Consider the following 9,934-nt stretch of genomic DNA (forward strand, 5'->3'; position numbering starts at 1 on the left):
TGGCAAGGTAACAGAGGGGTCGTATCTACTGTCTGAAAGGCACTCAATGAACGTAATTGACGTGAGGTTAATCCAGTCAATCGCGCACACACGAAATCGTCCCACCTACGTAACAGCCAGTGGAATCCTGTGGCGTGTTATTCAAATACCTTAGAAATGCTATTACTTCAATTTCTCAAACATGACTATTTTACACCATTTTAACCTGTTAGGGCTAGGGGGCAGCATTGACACGGCTGGATAAAAAACATACCCGATTTAATCTGGTTACCACTCCTACTCAGTAACTAGAATATGCATATACTTATTACATATGGATAGAAAACACCCTACATTTTCTAAAACTGTTTGAATGGTGTCTGTGAGTATAACAGAACTCAAATGGCAGGTCAAAACCTGAGAGATTCCTTTACAGGAAGTGGCCTGTCTGACCATTTCTGGAACTTCTTTGCCATCTCTATCATTTACTAAGGATCTCTGCTCTAACGTGACACTTCCCACGTCTTCCATAGGCTCTCAGAGCCCGGGAAAAAACAGAATGTCGTCATTCCAGCCCCAGGCTGAAACACATTATCGCCTTTCTCAAGTGGCCCATCAAGAGACACTAGCTTATGCGCGTGACCCCGACCGCCCCCGCCTTTGGGATTTTTTCCTCTGTTTGCCGAAAAGGAGATTCCCTGTCGGAATATTATCGCTTTTCTACGAGAAAAATGACGTAAAAATTGATTTTAAACAGCGGTTGACATGCTTCGACGTACGGCAATGGAATACTTTGAATTTTATTGTCAGGAATTGCGCCAAGCGCGTGACACTTCTTTACTATTTCGGATAGTGTCTGGAACGCACGAACAAAACGCCGCTATTCGGATATAACGATGGATTATTTTGGACCAAACCAACATTTGTTATTGAAGTAGCTGTCCTGGGTGTGCATTCTGACGAAGACAACAAAAGGTAATGACATTTTTATAATAGTAAATATGATTATGGTGAGTGCTAAACTTGCCGGGTGTCTAAATAGCGAGCCCGTGATGCCTGGGCTATGTACTTAGAATATTGCAAAATGTGCTTTCACTAAAAAGCTATTTTAAAATCGGACATATCGAGTGCATAGAGGAGGTCTGTATCTATAATTCTTAAAATAATTGTTATGCTTTTTGTGAACGTTTATCTTGAGTAATTTAGTAAAATGTTAGCGAATTCCCCGGAAGTTTGCTAGTTCTGAACGTCACATGCTAATGTAAAAAGCTGGTTTTTGATATAAATATGAACTTGATTGAACAAAACATGCATGTATTGTATAACATAATGTCCTAGGGTTGTCATCTGATGAAGATCATCAAAGGTGAGTGCTGCATTTAGCTGTCTTCTGGGTTTTGGTGACATTATATGCTGGCTTGAAAAATGGGTGTCTGATTATTTCTGGCTTGGTACTCTGCTGACATAATCTAATGTTTTGCTTTCGTTGTAAAGCCTTTTTGAAATCGGACAGTGTGGTTAGATTAACGAGAGTCTTATCTTTAAATGGCTGTAAAATAGTCATATGTTTGAGAAATTGAAGTAATAGGATTTTTAAGATTTTGAAAATCGCGCCACAGGCTGGCAGTGGCTGTTACGTAGGTGGGACGAATTCGTCCCGCCGGTCCCATAGAGGTTAAAGACAAGACTCTCGTTAATCTAACCACACTGTCCGATTTCAAAAAGGCTTTACAACGAAAGCAAAACATTAGATTATGTCAGCAGAGTACCCAGCCAGAAATAATCACACAGCCATTTTTCAAGCTAGCATATAATGTCACAAAAACCCAGAAGACAGCTAAATGCAGCACTAACCTTTGATGATCTTCATCAGATGACACACCTAGGACATTATGTTATACAATACATGCATGTTTTGTTCAATCAAGTTCATATTTATATCAAAAAACAGCTTTTTACATTAGCATGTGACGTTCAGAACTAGCATACCCCCGCAAACTTCCGGTGAATTTACAAAAAATGTACTAAATTACTCACGATAAACGTTCACAAAAAGCATAACAATTATTTTAAGAATTATAGATACAGAACTCCTCTATGCACTCTATGTCCGATTTTAAAATAGCTTTTCGGTGAAAGCACATTTTGCAATATTCTCAGTAGATAGCCCGGCATCACAGGGCTAGCTATTTAGACACCCAGCAAGTTTAGCACTCACCAAAGTCAGATTTACTATAAGAAAAATGTTATTACCTTTGGTGTTCTTCATCAGAATGCACTCCCAGGACTTCTACTTCAATAACAAAATGTTGGTTTGGTCCCAAATAATCCATTGTTATATCCAAATATCCTCTGTTTTGTTCGTGCGTTCAAGACACTATTCGAATAGTAAAGAAGGGTGACGAGCACGGCGCATTTCGTGACAAAAAAATTCTAAATATTCCATTACCGTACTTCGAAGCATGTCAACCGCTGTTTAAAATCAATATTTATGCCATTTTTCTCGTAAAAAAGCGATAATATTCCGACCGGGAATCTGCGTTTAGGTAAAAAGACGAAAGAAAATAAAGCACGGGGTCGACTCATGCACGCGCCTAAGCCCATTGTCCTCTGATCGGCCACTTGCCAAACGCGCAAATGTGTTTCAGCCTGGGGCTGCCTCGATATCATTCAGCTTTTTCCCGGGCTCTGAGAGCCTATGGGAGCCGTAGGAAGTGTCAGGTTACAGCAAAGATCCTCAGTCTTCAATAAACAGAGACAAGAAGAACAAGATCTTGTCAGAGAGGGCACTTCCTGTAAGGAATCTTCTCAGGTTTTTGCCTGCCATATGAGTTCTGTTATACTCACAGACACCATTCAAACAGTTTTAGAAACTTTAGGGTGTTTTCTATCCAAAGCCAATAATTATATGCATATTCTAGTTACTGGGCAGGAGTAGTAACCAGATTAAATCGGGTACGTTTTTTATCCGGCCGTGTCAATACTGCCCCCTACCCCCAACAGGTTAAATATATTTAATGGTCTCGTTGCAAAAGCTAAATTGTCGCAAGGGAACTTTTATTTATTTATTTTATTTCACCTTTATTTAACCCGGGTAGCAAAGATTATAGCAAACACCACTGAAACGGAATTGGTGCTCGCTAGCTTTGCAAATTCAGCTATTGTTGGTTGCCAGCCAATATGAAACAAACTATTAAAATTACAAAAGGTTGCAGCATATGTTGTGTAAATGGTGAACTCATACAGCTGTCAATTCTTGTCATTTTAATCCGTTTCACATTTGCTAGCTACCTTTTAGATCGAAGCTCAAATAGAATGATAAAAGATAAGATGATAGAAGCCCATCTCCTACTGTAAATAACCTACACACTGTGTGTGTGTGTGTGTGTGTGTAGCCAGCCAGCCAGCCAGCCAGGTAGAAAAATGGCAGAAAAATAAAAGATGGACATCAGAGTATTTTTCAGTACACCAAAACGCAAAGTAAGAAACCTAGTAGCCTAATATCTCAAAGACTAGTTGATAAAATGTTCATAAGAAAGAAATGAAATTCTAATGGAAATATTTCACAATGATGTCATTAGGCAGAGCAGGCAACAGATAGCACACAGACAGCAGAGTTGGGGACAGATATGCAGGGACAGACTGGCAGAGACAGGGAGTCTCAGGTAAGTTTGTTGAGTCTTTGTTTGGCAACATTATGAAAGATTGTCCATTTTTTTTACTTGTAAAATAGGAACATAATTGGAAAATGCCATGGATACCCCCACTCACAACTTAAACTGGTGACTGAACTAAGATTTGTTAAAGGCAATGGTATTGCTGTTGTGATTAGTTGTGTAGTTTTGGGTACCGGTAGTTAGGAGTACAGCAAACACCTTATTTCTTTGGTTCCTCAATATACATTTACCATATTACAATGTAGGCTATGTGTTACAGCACTACTTTTGGTGTCCCCCTTAGGAATTGCTCTTGAGAAAATGTAATGTAATTGTCCCCTCCAAAGTTGATATCAGATTTTCGCCCCTGTATTGTGCTAAATAGGTTTGTCCCATACGGGACCTCCCTTGTCCCGTATTCATGCCACCAAACATCCTAGTCAGATGCAAAATTGTGCACTTATGATCTCCTCTGCAAAAACTTCTAAATGAATGACAGATTTCTTGAGTTATCTTAGATTAATTATATTTTCAGTAAGTGTATACTGGCTACATCGTCTCAAAATGGAGTTGATGAGGGAAGTGAGGTCTCCAGAAATCGTCTGGAGAATGGAGGGGGGTGATATGGTCAAGTGGCCAGGTTCTCGGGCGGCCGAACATCACTAGTCGCAGGATTTCATCTGGGGAGAAGGAAGAAAAAGGTCAAGGTGTAGGGTAGTTCTGTCTGAGTAGGACCAGTGGACTGAGTGAAAGAGGAGCGGATATCAACCTTTTTTAACAAAGTGATTGACAAAGTCATCCGCAGAGAGGGAGGAGAGAGCGGGAGGTGGTGGAGGATTAAGGAGGGAGGAGAAAGTGGGAGAAGAGTTTCCCAGGGTTCGAGGCAGAAGCTTGACATTTATAGTGATAGAAAACGGCTTTAGCAGTGTATAGAGAAGAAGAGAAGGTAGAGGAGAGAGGAAGGATGATAAGATAGGGAGATAGAGATAATAATAACGCTACTTGTTCTTGATCTCTTTCTTATTGTTATTATAATTATTGTTATCATCATTATAATAATAAGTAATGTCATTATCATTAGAAGGCTTAGTATAGCAGCCTTGTATAACCACCATCGATCGAGCTGTAGGCATAAGAGCGCATCCTGTTTAGTCTTAATACCATAACTTACCACTTACTTAGGCCGATATTTCAATACTTATATAGGCTACTGTATGAATCAATTCGTTCATGTCATCACACAGCATACGAGTCCTTTATGATTTGAAATGCAATTAATCATTTTAAGTTTTATAATAAAATAAAGCAAACATTGAATAATTAGGTTAAAAAAAAAATAAACCGTTCAATTTCGGAAATTGCATTCACGAATGAATGCGACTGTTTTTAGTCTTTGCTTTAATAAAGGCTTAACAAAACAAAAAAAACGTTACAGCAGACTCTCTGGTATGCTTACACTTTATTTAGTGATGTTTACATTGTTCCAAATGGTCAGCACAATTAAACTGTATTCTATACAGCGCCTGTTTGACACACATAACCTTTTCTGTAGCCTACAGGATGGAGATAAAATGTATGACAATGTAATGAGATGGACACTTTTTACATCATGCAGGTTTCTCCGATGAAATAGCCTGACCTAAATGGCGCTCAATCAAATACAAAATGAGCTGTCATGTTAACAAAGCAACATATCCTAAAAACAAGACAGGTCAAAATAAAATGGACAATATCGAAAGGACAATCACAACTGTTGTACAGGAGTTTCACCCCATTGTCATGATCAGTGGTTTCAAGTATCAGTCAATTTTTTTGACAAGCTGATCATAGCGAAAAAATAAAATACTTCTGCATTTCCCGCTGTGTAAACACATTGCAAGTAGTCTTCTGATAAAGTTGGGGAGGTGATATTCAGAGTTAAAATAGCCAAATTGATTAGTCATAGGATTCAGGATGAATAAAGTCGATGCAATGGCCTGTTTTACCAACCGTGGGCCTACCTAATTGGATGGACATTCATAAAATTCTATTGCGGGCCGACATGGTAGGCTACACTCCAGTAAGCACCAGCTGACGTCTTATTTTGGTCCTGACAGGATGTCGTTTTTTGGTGTTTTACAAACGGTAGGCTTACCACATGCATCAAATTAAATTTCAGGCAACGGTGTACACCTCAGTAAGCACGGATCAACGCCATTTCTGGGTGCAGTTCCAGACCGGCCTTGATTTCCACATCCACGGACATTGATTTTTGGCCCGGACCGGACCACATTTGAACCAATCACAGACATCTATGTTTGGTTCAGATTTGGTGCGGTCCAGACCGACCTTGATTTCAATGTCCACGGACATAGATGTTTGGTCCGGTCCGGACCAAATCTCAACCAATCATAGACGTTTATGTTTGGTTCAAGTCTTGACCAGCCTTGATTTGGTCCAAACATAGCCACTCAGCACGTGACTTAAACGGACGGGGAATCTTCGGCGATATCAGGTCTGTCGGTCATGGACTTTATTTCGCCCAAAATTGTCTTCCCAAAAACTGGGCTATATTTATTCCATCCGTTTTGGTCAGCCTGATCAGCTTGTACTCATTGAAATGCATGAGATACACGAATACAATATTGCATATAGTATTTTTTTTTTAATGTTATATATATATATATATATATATATATATATATATATATATAGATTAAAAAAATTAAAATCTTCCGAATAGCTTGTTAAATGTTCTGATATAGACAGATTGACTGAAAATTACCTGTAATTTAAAATCATTAGTGTACAACTAAACATAATTTTATTAGAATTTTTAACCGTCATGCCTCAAAACTGGGAGAGACAGAACGAGCAAGTCGTTCACCCGCCATTTGTTCCTCAAGGCGGTAACTCAACACAAGGACACGCGGATAATTGTAAGCGTCAACATTTATGAAAATGTTTGTCATTTGATAAGGTTGTTATTATAATTATCTGTTTCTGTTAATGTCGCAAACTATTATTTTCTCTAGGCTAACGTTAGTAACTCTGCCTGGATACTTTCATGCTAGCTAACTAACGTTAACACTAACTTAGTTGTTCGCTAGATAGTACAAGGCGGGAAAGCAGGGCAAACAGATGTGATGGTTGTACTATTAGCTAGCTTACTGTATTGGTCTAGTTATCTAAGAACGGTTAGATATGTTTTCTGGTAAAGGGTGTGGAGGGATTGTTTTTGACAGGAACATAAAAAAAATGGCTAGAGTCTAACATCAACGTTACTCTCTGGGTACCTGCAAATGCTAGCTAGCTAATTAGGCATGAAGCTGGGTGGTTTGCTAACTAACTGTAGTATGGGTTAACTAACGTTAGCTACTGTTGGGTTAACCTTGGCGTCATGATAGGGGCGGTACCACATGTTTGATGTATTATAATAATTGATTATGCTTATGTTGTATTAATAGAAGGGGAAGGGTAATAAGACCCCTCCCCCCTTACATGTATAGGGTCCTAGACTACAGATTAACTAATATATATATATATATATATTAGTTAATTGCTCAAAAAAATAAAGGGAACACTTAAACAACACAATGTAACTCCAAGTCAATCACACTTCTGTGAAATCAAACTGTCCACTTAGGAAGCAACACTAATTGACAATACATTTCACATGCTGTTGTGCAAATGGAAAACAGGTGGAAATTATAAGCAATTAGCAAGACACCCCCAATAAAGGAGAGGTTCAGCAGGTGGTGACCACAGACCACTTCTCAGTTCCTATGCTTCCTGGCTGATGTTTTGGTCACTTTTGAATGCTGGCGGTGCTTTCACTCTACTGGTAGCATGAGACGGAGTCAACAACCCACACAAGTAGCTCAGGTAGTGCAGCTCATCCAGGATGGCACATCAATGCGAGCTGTGGCAAGAAGGTTTGCTGTGTCTGTCAGCGTAGTGTCCAGAGCATGGAGGCGCTACCAGGAGACAGGCCAGTACACCAGGAGACGTGGAGGAGGCCGTAGGAGGGCAACAACCCAGCAACAGGACCGCTACCTCCGCCTTTGTGCAAGGAGAAGCAGGAGGAGCACTGCCAGAGCCCTGCAAAATGACCTCCAGCAGGCCACAAATGTGCATGTGTCTGCTCAAACGGTCAGAAACAGACTCCATGAGGGTGGTATGAGGGCCCGACGTCCACAGGTGGGGGTTGTGCTTACAACCCAACACCGTGCAGGACGTTTGGCATTTGCCAGAGAACACCAAGATTGGCAAATTCACCACTGGCGCCCTGTGCTCTTCACAGATGAAAGCAGGTTCACACTGAGCACATGTGACGGAGTCTGGAGACGCCGTGGAGAACGTTCTGCTGCCTGCAACATCCTCCAGCATGACCGGTTTGGCGGTGGGTCAGTCATGGTGTGGGGTGGCATTTCTTTGGGGGGCCGCACAGCCCTCCATGTGCTCGCCAGAGGTAGCCTGACTGCCATTAGGTACCGAGATGAGATCCTCAGACCCCTTGTGAGACCATATGCTGGTGCGGTTGGCCCTGGGTTCCTCCTAATGCAAGACAATGCTAGACCTCATGTGGCTGGAGTGTGTCAGCAGTTCCTGCAAGAGGAAGGCATTGATGCTATGGACTTGCCCGCCCGTTCCCCAGACCTGAATCCAATTGAGCACATCTGGGACATCATGTCTCGCTCCATCCACCAACGCCACATTGCACCACAGACTGTCCAGGAGTTGGCGGATGCTTTAGTCCAAGTCTGGGAGGAGATCCCTCAGGAGACCATCCGCCACCTCATCAGGAGCATGCCCAGGCGTTGTAGGGAGGTCATACAGGCACGTGGAGGCCACACACACTACTGAGCCTCATTTTGACTTGTTTTAAGGACATTACATCAAAGTTGGATCAGCCTGTAGTGTGGTTTTCCACTTAAATTTTGAGTGTGACTCCAAATCGACCTCCATGGGTTGATCAATTGGATTTCCATTGATTATTTGTGGGATTTTGTTGTCAGCACATTCAACGATGTAAAGAAAAAAGTATTTAATAAGATTATTTCATTCATTCAGATCTAGGATGTGTTATTTTAGTGTTCCCTTAATTTTTTTGAGCAGTGTATATGCATTATAAGGTTTAATATTGTTCCACAGTTATTTTCTAGTTTCTGCCTCTTATAAAGAAACGATCTGAGAGATGTGTGAGTTATGGCAGTCAAAACAGGGTGTCTGTGAGAAAGAACCCTGCAGGGGAGTGAAAGAGATAAGAGACTAGTCAGATATTCCACTATAAATCAACTTGGGGAGCGGACATTTACTGCTGAGCCTTTAGTACCAATTCTGTCTCCATGTTCAGGCCACCCGCTGTCCAGATGAAATCCTGAAAATGGCAGAAATATGCATAAGGGAAGAATAAGAAAAAGAGGAAGATGATGAAGTAAAATACAACAGAAGCGTGTATGTAATCAGTCCAAAGGGTTGTGATATTGTCTACTGAAGTATCACCAGCTTTATTCATTTTAATGTGATATGCTCCTCCACTGCCTAGGAGGGCCTGAAGAAGAACACACAGTCCACAAAATGACACGAGGGTCAACAAATAGATACTTACACTTTCTCTGTGCAGATTCTCCTCTCCTCCTGGAACCCAATGATCCAACCTTGCCAAAACAGAAAGGATCATCCATTCCCTTGCCACGCTCTCACAGTTGGCCTTTTTCTAGTGAGGGGACAAAGGAAGAGGAGAGCGAGGACTTCTTTCTGACAGCTTACCTGATGCCATGGAGAATTTAAACTTTACAGAGATTAGAATAGTCAACCAAGGCCTGTGTACTACTGACCCTCCCATGGTAAGACCTTTGCTGTAAAGAAAGCAAGAAAGACCAGTTTATATGTTTATAGTCAACTACTGTTCAAACTATAACACATGTTATTGTCTATGCATTGTAGACGGTTCCCAGTCACTTTGAACCTGAAATCTATAGTCATGAGGGCAAGGGAGCATACCGGTAACTTTTTTCCCCCTCATTAATAGTTTAAGGACAATATCAACATTTTTAAATCAAATTTTGGAAATGTTATTCAAATGTAATTTTAATAATTGTTTGTTCTACAGGTTCCAGTGCAGTATAACAGGCCTGGTGTTTAGGATGGAGGGAGAGGGAGAGGTGCTCTATAGGACAGTCCCCTGGGACAGGAGGCGTCTAGCCCAGAGTAGAAAGAGGCCTGCAGGACCCCTGTTCAAGTTTACATGCCTTAAGTTGTCTGTCTGTCAACTACGCCTCCCACACTGAGATTCATTCTGGTAAGAAATACATTTC

Source organism: Salmo salar, chromosome 02 (assembly GCF_965601325.2).
Source record: "Salmo salar chromosome 02, fSalSal1, whole genome shotgun sequence".
Lineage (NCBI taxonomy): Eukaryota > Metazoa > Chordata > Actinopteri > Salmoniformes > Salmonidae > Salmo > Salmo salar.